At 44.6% G+C, this 16,168-nt stretch overlaps 1 protein-coding gene across 1 annotated transcript in view; it reads right to left on the bottom strand.

Moving 5' to 3' along the window:
* LOC120845828 (glutamate receptor 1) overlaps window positions 1–16,168 on the bottom strand; it is a 200,839-nt gene that overhangs the window by 94,023 nt on the left and 90,648 nt on the right. The gene's annotated exons all lie outside the window — the stretch shown is intronic.

The raw sequence follows: 16,168 nt of genomic DNA, 5'->3' as shown, positions 1-16,168 counted from the left end.
TCTGCGGCGAGGATGGGGCGCTCTGCCGAATCAAGGTCATAGGAGAGAGGCGACCTCCCGAATTTAGTTGCTCTCTCCGTGCCCGCTGGCTTGCCCGCACCCCGAGGGACGTGGAAACCGCAAAAAAGGTAGACACTTATGGCCAATCCGTGTGGCCCGCATCGCACCGGGTCAGTGCGGTTCGTGGTACATGGAAGGCTAGAGGGGAGAGGACAGCTTCCTTCTCTCCCCGCCAGTCTTTCGTGTACTAAAGTGGAAAGAGTTAACTGCACTGGACGGGTGCGGTGCGGGCCCAGACGCCATTAAATATGATTGCAGGGCCCCTTTAGGCGAAACGAAGTTTAGACGAAACGCAAAGGCAAGTCGAAAGATATAGCAAAATGTACGCAGCGTTTTGTCCGATTTTTTTTCTTTGCACACGTTTTTGATGTAAAGCTATAACGATGAACATCAACCTGCTAGCCCAATTAGCCGGTTGGAAGCAGTAAGAAATTGACTGAAGAACGACATGAGCTGATTAGCTCTAATGATCTCATTATTACTAGGCCAAGCGACGACTCCGACTCTAATGAGCTGGATTTCGAATACCTATAGTGTCACCGATAACGTAAGAAATTCAGGGCGTGGCTCATTGAATTCACACTTCTTGCTTCGCGGTTCGTTCTCTCTCGTTTTTCTTCTCTAATATCGAAATCCTATGCGGAACGCAAGTTCGTCTGCTTTTTGCGCAGGGGTGGCGGTGACGTCAGAAGGCCGAGCTCTGTGATTGGCTCTGATTGGAAGGATAGTCGGTAGACCTCGAGGCAGCTAGCACTGAGCTTTACGCACTTTCCTTTAAGAGCCAATCAAAGCTCGTTGTTGCAACTACCCTGCGCTCTCTCGTTTCCCCCTCTCCCGCAGTTTCCGCCCGCATAGTGTGAGGACGTCATTCGAATGTGTGGAGGAGGCGGTTAACAGGCTTCGGTTATTTTAGGTGGCGTTGTCTTCCAAAGGTCACGTGATACTCGCACTGCTTTCGATTGGCCTCGATGCCTCGTAGCGTATGCAGTGGTCCATCGAAGCGCGAATGACAAAGCCGTCCGCGTACTCGCTCTGGAGGGTGCATCATTCCATCGGGACTCGATGACCCACGATGAAGACCACTTCACTCCTCCGAACCTATGTGGCTCACACTTTACGACCACGATTAGTTTTAAAATAGCTTCGCCGTTACGGCCACTCGACCGCTTGCTCGTGCATAATTAATTAGGCCGCTTGAGGACGAAGCGAAGATTTATGCGCATTTAAGAGCAAGCGAAAAGAACCTTTGTTATCGGGAAGCGGTTGTTCGCATCGTGATTAGGCGTTCTGGATAAATAATTGTGCCGTAATAACTGTAAAAAAAAATTGTTTCTTTAGTTTAACTGGATACTGCTTTTATTATTCTTGGAACAGTGATTTCGCTGTAGTATTAAGATTTGGACCTTCTGAATTCCTTAGACTTTTGTTTCAATGACCGCAGTGATATTTGAGCAAAGAATAGTTAAATGCCATAAATGTTCGCAAGCGAATTACCTCTTTCTAGCGTAGTAATATTTTCGTTTGTTTTTAATATTTATTTGAACTATATTCACTAATAGCCTAATAAACTCAGGGCGTCGCTTATGTCCACGCTTCTTGCTTCGTCATTCGTTCTTTCAGTTGGACGATGAATCAATCAAAACTCTATTTCCCATTCGTTCTTATCCACTAGCAACACCCCGTCTTTCTTCAGCTGTCTGTAAATGTATTAAACCGCGACAAGAAAGTTTTTTTTATCCGCGTGGCAAGTTCACTTTACAGTACCTAAATAACTCGGTAAGTATTATATATATATAAACGTACAGAGGAAAATAAAAAGAGAAACCACCTTGCACCGCCGACGACAACCATTCGCGCGAGTTTTCCCCCAAACAGCGCCACCAAACGCAAAGAAAAAAACCCAGAAAAAAACAAAACAAAGAAGTCCCGCAAACATTGGCCGGTTAGCGCTCCTCGCTTCCACCGGCGGCGGTCGGCCACACCCCACCAACTGCTCGTTCGTTTCGCCACTAACGCCACCTCTCGGCAGAGGCCGTTATGAAGCAGTTCCCCCGCACCCCCATCGAAACAAAGGCAAGCGTCATTTGATCTAGCGAGAGCGGTGCTGGCGCCGAGATGGAAGAAGACAATTGAAGTGATTGCCGTCCGCTGTCAGGAAAAGAAGGAGGGTGGCGCGAGAACTGTTCGAGGAACCATAGGCCAGGAATGACGTTAGCGAGCCCGCCCGTTTCCTCGAAGCCGTCGCAACATCGGCACCTTACGTCTTGTACTCCGTTCACCCCTAAGCTGACAGTGCGGTGGGCGTTACGCGCTCGCCGGACACCAATCAACCGACTCCCTTTCCTCGCCTGACTCCGCTTTTTGTGCGAAAATACGGGTGAGAGTTCGATCACGTGGCTAAAGATAGGCCCATTATTGGTCCAACAAGTAGGGTAGCTCCCACGTAACTGTCAGGCTAGGGTTCAACGAAGCGTAGCGACCAACAATACTTCGTTCCATCTTGCCATGGACCGCAGCAGGTGGTATCAGATATCCCAGCCTATCCAGCGCTGTGAAACTATCACCTGACTATACGTGTCCACGAGAGTCGGTTCCTCCCCAGAAGGCCACGTGCAGCTCATATGGCGTCGGGTTGGTTCCGATGGCTCCTAACGTCAGCTGTAGTCCATCTTAAGCTGACACGGGGTTGGAAAGCAACGAAAAACACGCGAAAGATATTACGCCAAGAAAAAAATATTAGGAGGAAACGAAAAATAGAAGGCTGGAGAAGAAACCGGGGCAGCTGAAGGAACTTGGCATCCGTTCCCGGCTAATGACAAGCAGTTCGTGCTCGGGGAACTCGAAGGCTTGTTAGTGGAGGACTCGGAGGTTGTGCCAAGTAGCTGACTTGTCGTCAACCTCTCTGAGAGTGTTTCTTTGTGTGCGTGTGAGCGTAGAAAGCGTGTCTCGGTGTATTGATTTTTTTTCTATCCCCGTTACGAGGTTGTTAGAACCGGGCGGTTTAGGTCCCTGCATTTCCTGTCAAAATCTCTGTTCTTGGTGCTTTCGGACACAGTTTTGCGTTTGTTGGCAGTACTCGTATCTTGGGGGGATGGCTAAGAGGGGAAAGGTGTTTACTTTTGAAGATAGTCTCTCGGCGTGCACAATGTAGAAACTGCTTTTAGTTACGGAACAGGTGGTAACCGGTTCCGCAACTAAAAGCAGTTTTTGCATTCGCGCGTAAAAAGTTGGCGAGGCGCTGCTTGAGACCAAAGCTGTCAAAGGGTCCGTAAAACGCGTTCTCAAATAAGTTTGAACAAATGATTGCGCATGCGCTCGACAACTCCACAAACTTTTCGGGTCTTCGCGAGCCGGGAAAACTGAAATTGAAGTTGGGGACTGTGATTGGGGTGGGGTGGAAGGAAGATCCCCTCGGGGATCGAATATACGCCGAGTGACTCTATTGGCTCGCCTTGGGCAACAAGCTGTCACGGGAGCGCACAGTGTTTGTCAGTGTTGTGAGACTGCTTCGGCGATCCCGCCACCGCGGAGTTTGGCGCACTTTGTCGTTACAGGAACGAAGACAAGGCACCTTGGGGGCATGTCGAGTCGGGTGCGTCAATATTGACGCCGCCGTTGGTGAACGTTTGGGGACCGCATATTGCTTTACTGCGGGACTGAGGATTGCAGGTTGGAGCGTTTTTGTGTTTTGCGTCAAACATTGCATTTTGAAAGTGTTTTCTCAGCTATAGTGGTACTTTTTTTAGGGACTTTATTGGTTATATTTTTGCGTATTTCAGAATCTAGGAGGCAAGTAGGGCGTGATGCTACAATTCATAGAGGTTTCGATATAACATTAAAAAAAAAAGTGAGGTGTGGGTCGCTTGCTTTAACCGTCGTTTCATGTCACGCAAGGGTTTTAAGTGATTTATTGCATTTTAGGAGTTGTTTGTGGAGCGCTATCGTCGGCATATATCGAAAGACACACGACTGCAAAATTGCAAAACGCATTGTGTTGCCAAAAAAAAAAATCATTTCGCCTGACTACGCTTTTTAAAGCTACGCACTCGCTTCCATGGAATCAAATTTGGCGCAAAGTAACGTTTCAGGGAACCACCTCACTAAAACGAATAAAGCTTTTCTTTTTTTTTTTTTTGCGCGAAAGACTTAAAATGGTTTAAGACACTGCAAACAAATCTTTCGCTTCAGAATTGTGTAGAATTTCAGACAAGGAGTGAGAAAGTTTCACCGTAAACAATTGACCAGCGCGGCTATTAATTGTGCCTACTATTGTGTATAACCATTATATCGCTTAGAGCATTCAAATATTTCGGGTTTGAGCCGGAACCCCACGTGATCAAGGCAAATAAAGTGAGTGTCGCCCTAAATACGAGGTAAAGTACAATGCATATTTTGCGAGTCATACTTATTTTGTTCGAAAGTTGGCTTCGCGTTGAAAACCCCTCCCCAGAATTCAGTAGCATCTGGCAGAGTTTGAACTATAGCACTGACAGGTTAAGAAACAGCCGGTGTGAAACAACCCAGAGCATCTAATTATGGTCCTGCGGCCAATCGGATTGCGGCACTAATCGATGAGAACGCAAAGAAAAAAAAAAGAAATCACGAAGCGAGAAACATTAACATAATTAAACCACGCCCTGCGTCCTTTGAGTTGCGACTGATGGTACAGTGACATTTTATTTGATAGGGTGCAGTCATGTTCGCACGCCAACGGCAGATGAGAATGGGGAGCTCAAGTTCGTCTGCTTGTTTTGCAGGGATTTTGGTTACATCATAACGCCGAGCTTTGATTGGCTCTGATTGAAGGATTGTAGGTAGATCTCAAGGCAGCTTGCTTTAAGGTCTACCCACTATTCTTCCATCAGAGCCCATCGGAGCTCGGAGTTCTAATGTCACCACAACCCCTGTAAAAGAAGCAGAGGAACTAAAGACCCTTCACTTGCGCAACCATACGTTCTTCATCATAGAATGAACCGTTTTCAAAAGTTCCTGAGAACGCCTTCCCGCCATTGTTTGATTACGTGCTCTGAGCATGTGTACGGGCCAAAATAATCCTCTTCATAAATATTCTAACATGAAGATCTTTTTGAGAGCTGCGTGTGTGCCAAATGGTTATGTACAAATTATGTTGGCGACTTACATTCTGACGCTCTGTATGAATTAGTTTGTTTTAATGAAAACTTAGAGGCACGAAATATATTAAAGAGAAATATTATGCAATATTTCCTTCAGATATCTGTATCACGGCGTACTGACCGGTCAAAGTTGGTACAGTCACAATTTTCATGCGAGAGACTAAAACCCCGAGATTAGAGGGTAAACGATAGACGGCAAGACACGAATTAATAATGCAATTAAATACAAAGGTGCAAGCGAGCTGGGAAAGAATGACGAAAATAATCCCTGGAGGAGGGGAACAAGAGGAACAGAGCTGTGTCTGGAGATTCGTGTTCGTCCTTTGTCCCTCGTGTTCCCCTCCTCCAGGGATTATTTTCGGCTAGACACGAAATTTGTTTCAAACACAGCTGATATTTTTAGTCTATGATGTTCAACAATCACCGGCTCGTTTGCACCGAAACGTTTTGTTCAGTTTTCATTTCTTTTCTTACATTTAGACGTTCTTGGCCCTGAGCTGCCAATGTAGCCTAATAGTCAAACATAGCTCGCCAAAAGGGAAACCAAGTTCGCTAGTCGGCACTATCCTTAATAAAAGTAAAACGCAAAAAAAAAAAAAAAAAAAAATCAATGTCACCTTGGTTTCTTTTTGTTGTTGTTGTTGTTGCCGTGTGTACGTGTGCGTTAGACAAATAAAGGAACCAAAGGCAACGAAACAAGACAGCTTACGACGATGTGTTCTCAGAGACGGGGACAGCCTGGGGTCGGGTCCCAAGAAGGCGTGAAATATGCGCTTGGGTGCGCATAGGCCACATTTCACGTCTCGCCGGCAGAACGCGCGGAGAATGTGGAAGCAAACAACGCTTCGGAGGGAAAGAGAGAGAGGCAGGCTGAATGTTCAAACGAAAGAGGAGGGTGTAAAAGGGGGTGGGTGTGATGACCGATGTGACCCGAATTCGAAATTCAGACAGGAACGCGGCTTTCCTTAAAATCACACGAGCGACTCAAAGAGCCGTACGTACATTGTAGCAAAATCAAATACACACAAAAAAAGAAAACTAAACTTGGTGCGTTCATGTAAACAAGTGGGACGAAAAGCTATTGCAGTATACGTACTCGTGCTGCTGCGAAAGTTGGCCGCCGGGTTTTTGAAGAATGGGTCTGCCAGCGAACGAAAGATACTCGGTGAATTCTTTATTCTGCTTCTCCTCCTCTGGTTTGCGTGTTGGGCCGAGGAGCTTGCGTATGGTGTTCGAGTTTCGCTGCGGGGACGTGAGTGTTTGCAAGTAGTGTATACGGACGCGTGCGTTTGTGGCTTTAATATTCATATTTCCGCAAGCACTGCGAGCGTGCGCGAGTAAGCACGTGCACTTGAATGTGGAAGGTAAAATATTTGTGTGTGTGTACGGTGCGTGGGAATGAATCTGAGTGGGCGTGAGTGCGCAGATTTTAAGGTGAGTGCGTGTTTGCACTTGTGAATGGGTTGTTTTTACGTGACTTCCATTGTGACAAGAAATTGCTATCGCCTTATTTCAGGGTATTGAAAAGTTTGCAATGTTAAAAGTGCCTTATAATCAATAACTGTGCAGAGCTTTACATTTAATTTAAAATAGTATAGAACGTCTTGCGCGGGGTGATGGACAACACATGTTTGGGCAGACTCCTTCTTTGAAGCTTGCAAGATGGAAAAAAAATTATGTTTTAGAAGTTAGTTCGTGTAGATGCGGGCGAGGTACCCGGAAAAAAATCTTCTTGGGACCGAAGACTCAGCTATAAGAGGGTAATTCCATGAAATCTGAAAATTTGCGGAAAATGTTTCAGGTGATAGTTATGTGCTCTCATTAGTCAAAATACTATTGTGTTTGCGATTTGCCTGTATATGTTTATTGTCGTTTGTTTACTGCAGACATCTTTAAAACAGAGCATGCACGCGGGCCATATCCAGCCTGCGGAGGCGCTCCGCCCGGCCCGCAACCCTTGCTACAAACGAAAAAAAAAAAAAAAAAAGCTGCGTTGTGACGTACATTTAAAGCGCAAATGAATATACTAAAAAGTAAGAGATAAAACCGCTTCAAAATGCGGGTTCTCGCGCCATGTAATTTAATTGTACATCGCCATAACAAGCATTACTATTCGTATAGTTTCTTCCTTCATGTGTCTGTAACGATGCCAATTTCTTTCCCGTTCTCACGCAAAATCGAGCTTAGTGTCCCGCACCATAACTATCGCACACTATCATCATATGTATCTATCCATTCGTATTAGTCTTCGGTCCTAAGCGAATATCCCAGAGTTCCTACGCGCTTTCATTCATGCCTGGTGAGTGAGCGTTCTGGGTCACAATTTTACTTTAATGTCATTTATAAGAAGAAGCTAAGTTTACAAGTAAAGTATCGTTATTCATCGGCACCTAATTTTTTATTGTTTTTCTAGCCTAAATTTATTTTATTTGAATGCCTATTAAGTTATTTCCTTTAAATTTAGTATTTGCCCATTAATATTTTTTATTGATTTTCCGGCCGCCGATACGTCAGTAGACACCTTACCCCGTCCACGCAGACAAAATGTTTGGAAACACATGCGTTTAGGTAAGGCACTCATTTAGCCGCTGATAAGCTTTCACGCCTTTGGCGTCTGCACTCGCGTGCAATTTATATTCCCTCGTGTCTGTATGACGTCCTGTTTGTGGGTATGGAACCACCTACGAATTGGTTCGTGTATGTTAGTCGCTAGTCGATGCTGCCGTCTCGGTAAGTCTGTCTTGCCACAGATACGTCAATATTTTCATTAATATGATTCTTGTATTTTATACGTAGCATCGCATAGCCCTAATTTCAAATAAAAACAAAGTGAAGAAAAGGTAACTAAGAAGGTTTTTGTTTCTATCAGTGAAAAAAAAAAAGTTATTAAGAACCCCGTCCTATTTGGGTTTGTCACGACTTGATTCCTAGAGGGAAAAAAATAAAATCGCATAGAAAAAAACATGGGAACCTGGAGAATCAATGAAAAGCTGATATATTTTGTGCGCTCCTTTCTTTTCAGTTGTATGTTCGCCCGATGCCTCGTTAAAAATACAAACAACAAAATTGTGACTTATCGGAGACACGCGTCAACATTCGGCGCGGTGATGTATTCGTTCAATAATACGCTCTTTCCTCTGCACCTTTTCGCGACAACTTTCTATCTGCTTTATTTTTGTACAACTCGCGGTGTTATATTTTTATCATCGTACATTTTATTTCTAAAAAAAAGTGATTAAAAACAAAACAAAAACATGTCGGGTCATTTTAAAATCGATTTTGCGACCGACAGCCTGAAGTTCTGCTTTAGTTACCAGAATATTTTTATTTTTTTATTTTATTTTTGGAGGGGGAGGGGGGGTGGGGCGGAGGGGGGTTTGAAGAAAAAAAATACTTCGAGTCGAGGTGTCATGGTCTGTCAACCGTGCCTTAGTTGGGGACCCGCTTAATACGAGTCGAGGGGTGCGTCACGGGTCATTTGAAAATACGACAATTTAAACCATGATTAAGGAGACATTCAAACCCCAATGCAAAATATAATCACTTAGAGCAGAAGAAGCGCAGCAGGTGATGTGTTCCCGGCATTTCATTTTTGCTAGTTAGCAATCAGATCGCTGCGCGACTTGATAACAAAATCCGAAGAAGGAATCGCTATGCAAAAAGTTGGTGCAGAAGCCACTCCCCAAGTTTCTAAAGCTGTCAGTGGTTAGATTTAGAAACCTTAAAATACCTTAAAATTATTTGCAGCTGCGTTCCTAAGTTTATACCAAAGTTTGAGAGTGAAATGAAAAAAATGAGACAGAAAGAGAGAAAGAGAGAGAGTGAATGGTGAGAACGGGAAGAGAAAAAGAAAGAAAAGCGAAACAAAGAATTTCGGGGTGAATTAAAATAATTACTTTTTATCCCAAACTAGCATCACTACACCGATTTTTCTTTGTTCTTTCTCTCGAATAGCTCACACTTTACGTCGTTTTTGGTAACTTATAAGAACGTTTCCCAAGGTGTTTGGTTGCTTCGAAATGTTCAGTGTGTTTAGACAATCCGTCAAATACTAACGCCCTCAACTCCTCTCCTGTGGAAGCCATTTGCCAAATGGTACGAGAGAAATTTCATCTTTGTGGAGACAGGCGTCATGATTGTTCACGAGACGCAGCGTACGTTACATGTGAATAAAAACTCTTGGTCACATGTTGCCTTCGATTATACTAACGATTTTAGGCGGCATATTTTCTAACTTGCATTATTGGCGCTATGTCGATGCTTAGGAAAGCGTTGACGAGCTGCTTATGGCGTGCCAGTCAGAGACAACGAAAGTGTGTGTTCTCGCGAAAGCAAACTGAATGTAGCGGAATCAAGAACCCCACGAACACCTCCTGCACTATAATGAGGCTGCTGTACTGGAGTTTGACGTCACCTAGCAGAGACCAGAATGGAATTGAACGTGAGTGCGCCATCAGCGTTTGGTTGGGACTCGAGATAAATCAGGTAGAACAAGAGGCCAAGCCGAACCTTGACGCTGCGCTCATGCCCAATGTGCACCCCACTTCGGCCTTCTGTAGGTCACGTCAGAAATCCAGCGCCGCGGCCTTGTCATCCGGAAAGTATTGACCCAAACAAATTAAGGGAAACAAATCGCGCAATTTCAATCTTTGTGTTTGTGTATGTGTGTGTGTGTGAGTGCGCGCGCGTGTGTGTGCGTGTCTGTGCGTGTGTCTGTGTGCCTGTCTGTGTGTGTGTCTGTGCGTCTGCGTGTGCGTGCGTACGCGCTTTATATGTTTGTTTTGTGGATTCACGCTGCTGCCATAATCTCCACTGCAAAGAAGAATTCGGATCAAGACTGGAAAGTGGCAGAAATACTAGAAAAAATGAGTCTTCATTTGGGGTCAGTTCTAGTTTGACACTCCTTTCCTGTTGCCCATAAATTACCGACGATACATGGGGACTTATGAGTAACTCCGATGTATCCCTATAACCATAGCCTCAAACGATGCCGCGTCTTGCGCTTCTATGAACCAGCGCAACTTGATTTTCAGATCCGCTTTCGCGTTCGGAGTTCGGAGGAGCCATCTTCCCTAGCAGACTCGCCCCCTGCAGCAGCAAGCACGTCGTCCTCTTAACGAGAGGTCGTCCCGCCTCGTTTATTCGTCGCCGAGAGACGAGCATCACGTCAAGGACCTCCTCGTTACTTTGTAAAATGACCGCAAGCGTTGCCGAAGAACGGCCACTACGAACTCGAGATGCCACACAAGGAAGATGCTTTGAAGTTTCCCCGGGATCAAGTGTTGGAGCTTCCATTCCCCGACCGAATCGACCGCCTCATTTGCATTCGTTATCTTCAAAAGAGGCGCTCGATGACTCGGAAAGTCCCTGAATGGGGGACGGCCCGTGAAGCCCTTAGGAATCTCTGGCCTCTTTCATGTACGAAAACCGAGCAGTTTAGTAATGTACTTTGGCTAGGCGTACGCTAACTTCATATGAACGACGCGAAAAGTGAGGTACCGGGTGTTCGAATAAAAAAAAAAAAGTTTTTATTATTGCAAAAAATAAACGTAGAAGAAACTGCACACCGCTAGCTTTTTGCCTCTGCGACTAGAGCGCACTCTTAGAATCTTTGGTGACTGGAGCAAGATGCAGAGCTGTTTAAAGGAAGAAAACAAAAAAAGTGAAGATTTGTATTATAGAACGCCCACCAGTGGTTGTTAGTTTCGCACATTTGAGTGTCCTAAATACTGTCACACCTACTCTTTGCGGCAAATCTTTTGTTTCTGATAATAATGCAATTAAATGCAAAGGTGCAAGCGAGCTGGACAAGAAGGACGAAAATAATTCCTGGAGAAGGGAGAAAGGTGGACAAAGGAGAAATACAAATTTACATACACAAATTTCAAACACAGCCAGGCTACTGGTGCGCGAGCGAAAACCACTTGCTCTACTGACGCCCAACTCCTGGTTAGCTCAGTTGTAGAGCGCTCCACTGGAAGGGAAGAGGTCCCTGGTTTGATACCAGGACAAGGCGGATTTTTTCGGACACGCACCAGTCACCTAGTTGTGTTTTGAGATTTGTGTTTGTCTCTTGTACCCCTTGTTCCCCTTCTCCAGAAATATTTTCGTCGTGTTGTTTGTTTTCTTGTAACCTTACTACCTATCTTCGTGCTTTTTTTTTTACTTCGTGCAAATCCTCGCTTATGTCATGCATTCGCAAGGGTGCCTTTAAACTAAATAAATTAAAATAAAAAAATATTGCGTTAGTGGTTTGGGCTAGACTCCAATGTTTTGGAACTTAGTATTATCAAATGCTAAAGTTATCAGATTTTTTTTTTTTTTATTATTCACCAAGAAAATGGTGCGCGTTCTGCTATAGAGTTTTCTATTTATCTTTGTGTGTTTGCGGGCTCCTCTGGTCGCCATTTCCTCTATAAAAAATGTTTAGCTAATCGCTTAGATCTTTGGCCGAAATAGCGCTGAGAAACTTTGTCATCGGGTCCTAACCGCTCGCGCTACATGGGTATTTGAGCTGAGACTTTGCGATCGGCAATACGTTGTTTATTTTTGCGGTAGGGAAAAACAGGGTTGTTAAAATGCCAGCTGAAGGTTTGAAGGACACACACAGAGACGAACAAAAAGGCAGAGACACCAATGGACCAGAAACAATGTTAATGAAATCTTTTTTCTCTTTAGTGTACATATTGCGGTGTATCTGCCTCTGCTCGTCTCTGTGTGTGTGTCCTTCAAACGTTCAGCTGGCATTTTAACAAGCATGAACCAACTAGCTCAGCTTCAAGCCGTCAGAAACAGGGTTCTCTACTCTTCCGAACATCTGTCGTCATCACAGTTGCCTCTCTCACGCTCAAATTAACATTTGCTTTTCATTGCCGTGTTTTAAACAGTTAAGTTTGTTGTCATTTAATGAGTGTCCTTAACGCGTCAATAAATGAGCTAGTAGACTCTTTGGAAACGTTGAAGCCGTCTAGTGGCTGCTGCGCCGATCATCCGAGTATAGTCATTCATTTGGGACGTACACTGAGCATCTATGGACTCAAGGCCTTCGTCAGTGTTAGGTGTCAACACGAATCCAAGGACACGCTTCGTGCTAACGATGGATGGATGCTAGTGGTTGTACTATTTATGACGGGCGGTTTCTTCCGCCACCTAGCTTAGAAACCAAAACTATGCTCCATCCCCTCGCCTTCCTAACCGAAATTGACCCCTTCTGCATTTGTTTTAACAAATATTTTCACGAATGACAAGGTGAAACAAAGAATAACTGTGGAACTGAAACGTTTAATGGAGCCGAACTTGTTCCAAAATATAAAAAAAGAACAGTAGAAAGCAGAGTGTCGCGGCCGACGAAGTCAGCGTGACAGCAGAGTCGAACGCTGGGGCGAAAACTCCTTCTGGCTCGCTACGCGAAGCCCCTTATGTACACGCTTGGACTTCTGGAATAATCGGCGCAGAAAGTTTGACGCGTAGAACATTCGGACCTCGAGCAAGCACCATAATTCTGGTATTAACCAGAACACTAAATTGCGGGGACAAACAAAAGACACGCCTCTCCCAGGAATCGAACGCCGTGGCTTTTCGCGTGGGACGCAGGCACGATAATCGTTAGGCCACGTGCGCGCTGCCTACTTGGCTAGCTGCGCACGCGGCAATATCATTAGGTAGTGTGGGATATCGCCAGGACGACCGTGGAATGATAAAAGACGAACTATAAAACATTATCTTTCACTTTGTTCCCCCGGCGAGGAAGTCGCCTATTTTCCTCTGTGAAACCTAGTCGGCGTCACCCGGACACCGGGCCCACTGGGAGACGGGGTTGAGACTTTGGACCGGAGCCACGCGGGAGGGAGTACCAATTTTTTTTTTGTCCCCCCTCTTTCCAGCCGGGCTAGTTAATTTCACCTCATTCAATTTTTCCTGGATAGTTTCCACTAATATTCTAACCTCCCTTTTGTGACTGTAATAATTTCCTTCTCAATTCTTCCATCTTCGTCACCAAAACCCAGACGACCCCTCCCTCCCCCTCGCCCTCCTCCCCCAAAACCGTTATTCATTCAGGGCGGGTCGGTCAAAGCTCACCAGTGCATTTCGAAAACAAATGTTCTAGCGCCTCACTCTCACTATGGCACACAACCCAAAGTCTGTCTCTTTCTTGAAATTTAGCCCTATACGTCTCTACTCTTAACACTCCCGTTCTCGCTTCGAACAGCAAACATTTTTCCACGTGAACTATTATGAAACACAATTTCTTTTCTTGCCCCGAGTCTGTGACCTGTATATTGTTTAAACAAAAAAAAAACAAAAAAAAACATGGCGATTGCCAGGGTCGATTGCCGCTCTCAGCCCAAGGAAAAAGTCAGTTGCGCTTCAGTAAAGTTGACATTTGGGCTAGTTGGTAGTCTAACATATTGAGGTATCTACCTTGTGCGCTATATACCTCAATATGTGAGTTGCACTTACTAATGCTGCGAATAAAGTCGCGGAAGTCACTGGCGGCGGTTACCTCTGTTGTGTCCAAGGCGGGTTTGGTAATCCAAGAGAAAGCCTCGTAAACAAAAATTAACAAGGTAATAAAACTGAAAAAATAGCCTGCATGACATATGTGCCGAGGTTGAGAGCACGAACTAAACTGCGGCCTTGTCATCAAAGACATTCCGAAAGGTAGTTGTACAATTTATTCGGTATTTTTCAACGTTACCGCATTTTATAGACTCACCGCTAACGACCGAAAGAACTCATTGAGAAAGTGAAGAAAAACAACGTAGGAACTCGGATTTAAAAGTATTCAGTTCTACCACCGAACTATATGGCACGCGAAAACATGCTTCATCTTTGAGGAGAGCAATCCTTGGATGTCTAAAAGGCTGCACTCCGTCAGAAATTGCCTCGACACACGCCAACGAAAACAGCAGAAAAATACAAAAAGTATATGCATTCGTCTGCAAAAAAAAAAAAAAAGAAAAGAACGTTTAAAAATTTGTAGACAAGCAACGCACCAAAAGGCGCGTCCTCTGAACACGTGTCAAGGGGCACGGTGGCTATATATATAAAGAAATCAAAGAATTCCTCTGGAGTAAAAACTCTTAAAGTTATACGGAGTAGCAGCGGTGCCAAGAGCTAAGCGCGTTTCTTTGCACTGCGGAGAAAGACAAAAAAAAGAAAAAAGGAACCCCAAATGCAGGCTGGTTTTAGTGTCTCTTTGACCGGTGATAGCGTTTCTGTGTTTGAACAGTTAACGGGCGTATGTCAAGTAAATACGATAAAAATACACATAAATAAAATATTAAAAAAGGAAGCGGCGATGGAGTTTTGCGGAATTTGAATATCGCCCGTGACGTTCGTTCGTCGAATATTTTATTCACCATCGATAAAAAAAAAAAAGAAGGTCGTTTTTTGATGTTTTTAAATGTCGTTCCATACGACTGACTTTACGCAGGTCGATACTTCACGAGAATTAACAAAAAATACTCTTTTAAAAATACGAAATGGCGTTGGTTTACTGCGATGTCTCGTTAATTCCTATCCGCTCCTTTAAAAAAAAAGCGTTAATAATGTGAGCGGAATGTTTGCAATTATTTATAATTCCTCGCTTTTAAAGCATCATTTCAGGGATAACTGTAGTCTTAGCGACGTACCTTGTACACATATAGTTTTATTGTTTGTCTAGCTTTTTTATGCTTTTCAAGTAAAAAAAGAAAAAAAAGAGAGAGCTGGGGTTAGGCTAAGTGGCGCAAGCTGCCGCCCGTTTCAAAGGGCGTAGCCATTACCATCCATCCATCCATCCGCTGAGCACTACGTTGGGTTTCATATCGTATGCGTTCTCCTCCACAAGCAGCTAAATATTGCCGTACATTAGTCCATCGAAAAGTTACCTAACACCTTATTTGTTCCTTGTTTTGAAAAGTACCTAAGTCGTTACATTGTTTCCGAAAAAAGTACTTAGATACAAGTAACGCGTTTCTGATAATCCGTTACCTACAAGTCTGTCCCAATGTTTTCTTCCAACCTAACAGACTACGAGCTTTCTATCGTGTTTGTGACCACCGAAGGAGCACTTTCCTGTTTTTCTTTTTATATATATTGACGGGAAAATGTGAGAAGCCTGCAACCCATGCAGTTAAATAACACACATTTTTTTTTTTTTTTTTGCATGTAGCGAACGTGTGCGGGCGAGGTGGTTAGGAAACATCATAATATAAACTTTGAGACAGGTAGAAATAAAAATAAACGGACACGACGACACAAAATGCATGAATCATTGTTTCGTTATTACGGACTGCTCACATTTTGTGCAAATTTTCGGGGGAACGGAGCTATGTGCGCCAGATGGGTCGGTGTGTAAACACAGCCTCTTGGAACACAAAAGAAGTGTGAAGAGTGTATCTCCATCATCTGGAACGGGACGGGGGGGGGGGGGGGGGGGGGGGGGGGGACTAGAGCCACTAAATATGCTACGCTTTAGTCAGAGTATCGACATAGTCATCTCCGTGATTCCTGTCTAAAGCCGGTGGCTAAAGCTAAGGAAGTCGCATTTTGGAATTGTGACGATCGACAGTGGCGTCTGCTCTGCCCTAAGGACCAAGATGGCGGCGCCCACTAGCAGATCGGGGAACGGAGTCCCGATACACTAAGCGTAGCTCGTTTAGTGGCTCTAATCTGAACCAGCCAAACATATTGCGGAATATTATGCGAGCTCGCCATTATGGCAAGATGCTTCAATCTTGCGCAAAGAAAGCGATTCTTTCAAAATAATTTTAAAGGAAACCTCGAGTTTAGGGGACCACGGAAATTGTGTGATCTAGCCGTCTATAGTTTTGAACGAATGCGTGTGAACGTTCCGTTTGTTGTGTGTTATTGTTGTCGAGGGGTGGGTAGTGGCGGGGGGGAAGGGGGGGGGGGGGGGAGGACCGTGCGGGTTTTCACTTTGTTTACATAGCCTTGACGTGGACTCTCCTGGTTAGCTGGGCGTCGGG

This window comes from Ixodes scapularis, unplaced genomic scaffold (genome assembly GCF_016920785.2).
Source record: "Ixodes scapularis isolate PalLabHiFi unplaced genomic scaffold, ASM1692078v2 PGA_scaffold13__105_contigs__length_92229423, whole genome shotgun sequence".
Lineage (NCBI taxonomy): Eukaryota > Metazoa > Arthropoda > Arachnida > Ixodida > Ixodidae > Ixodes > Ixodes scapularis.
This window is presented reverse-complemented; position numbering and strand designations above follow the sequence as displayed.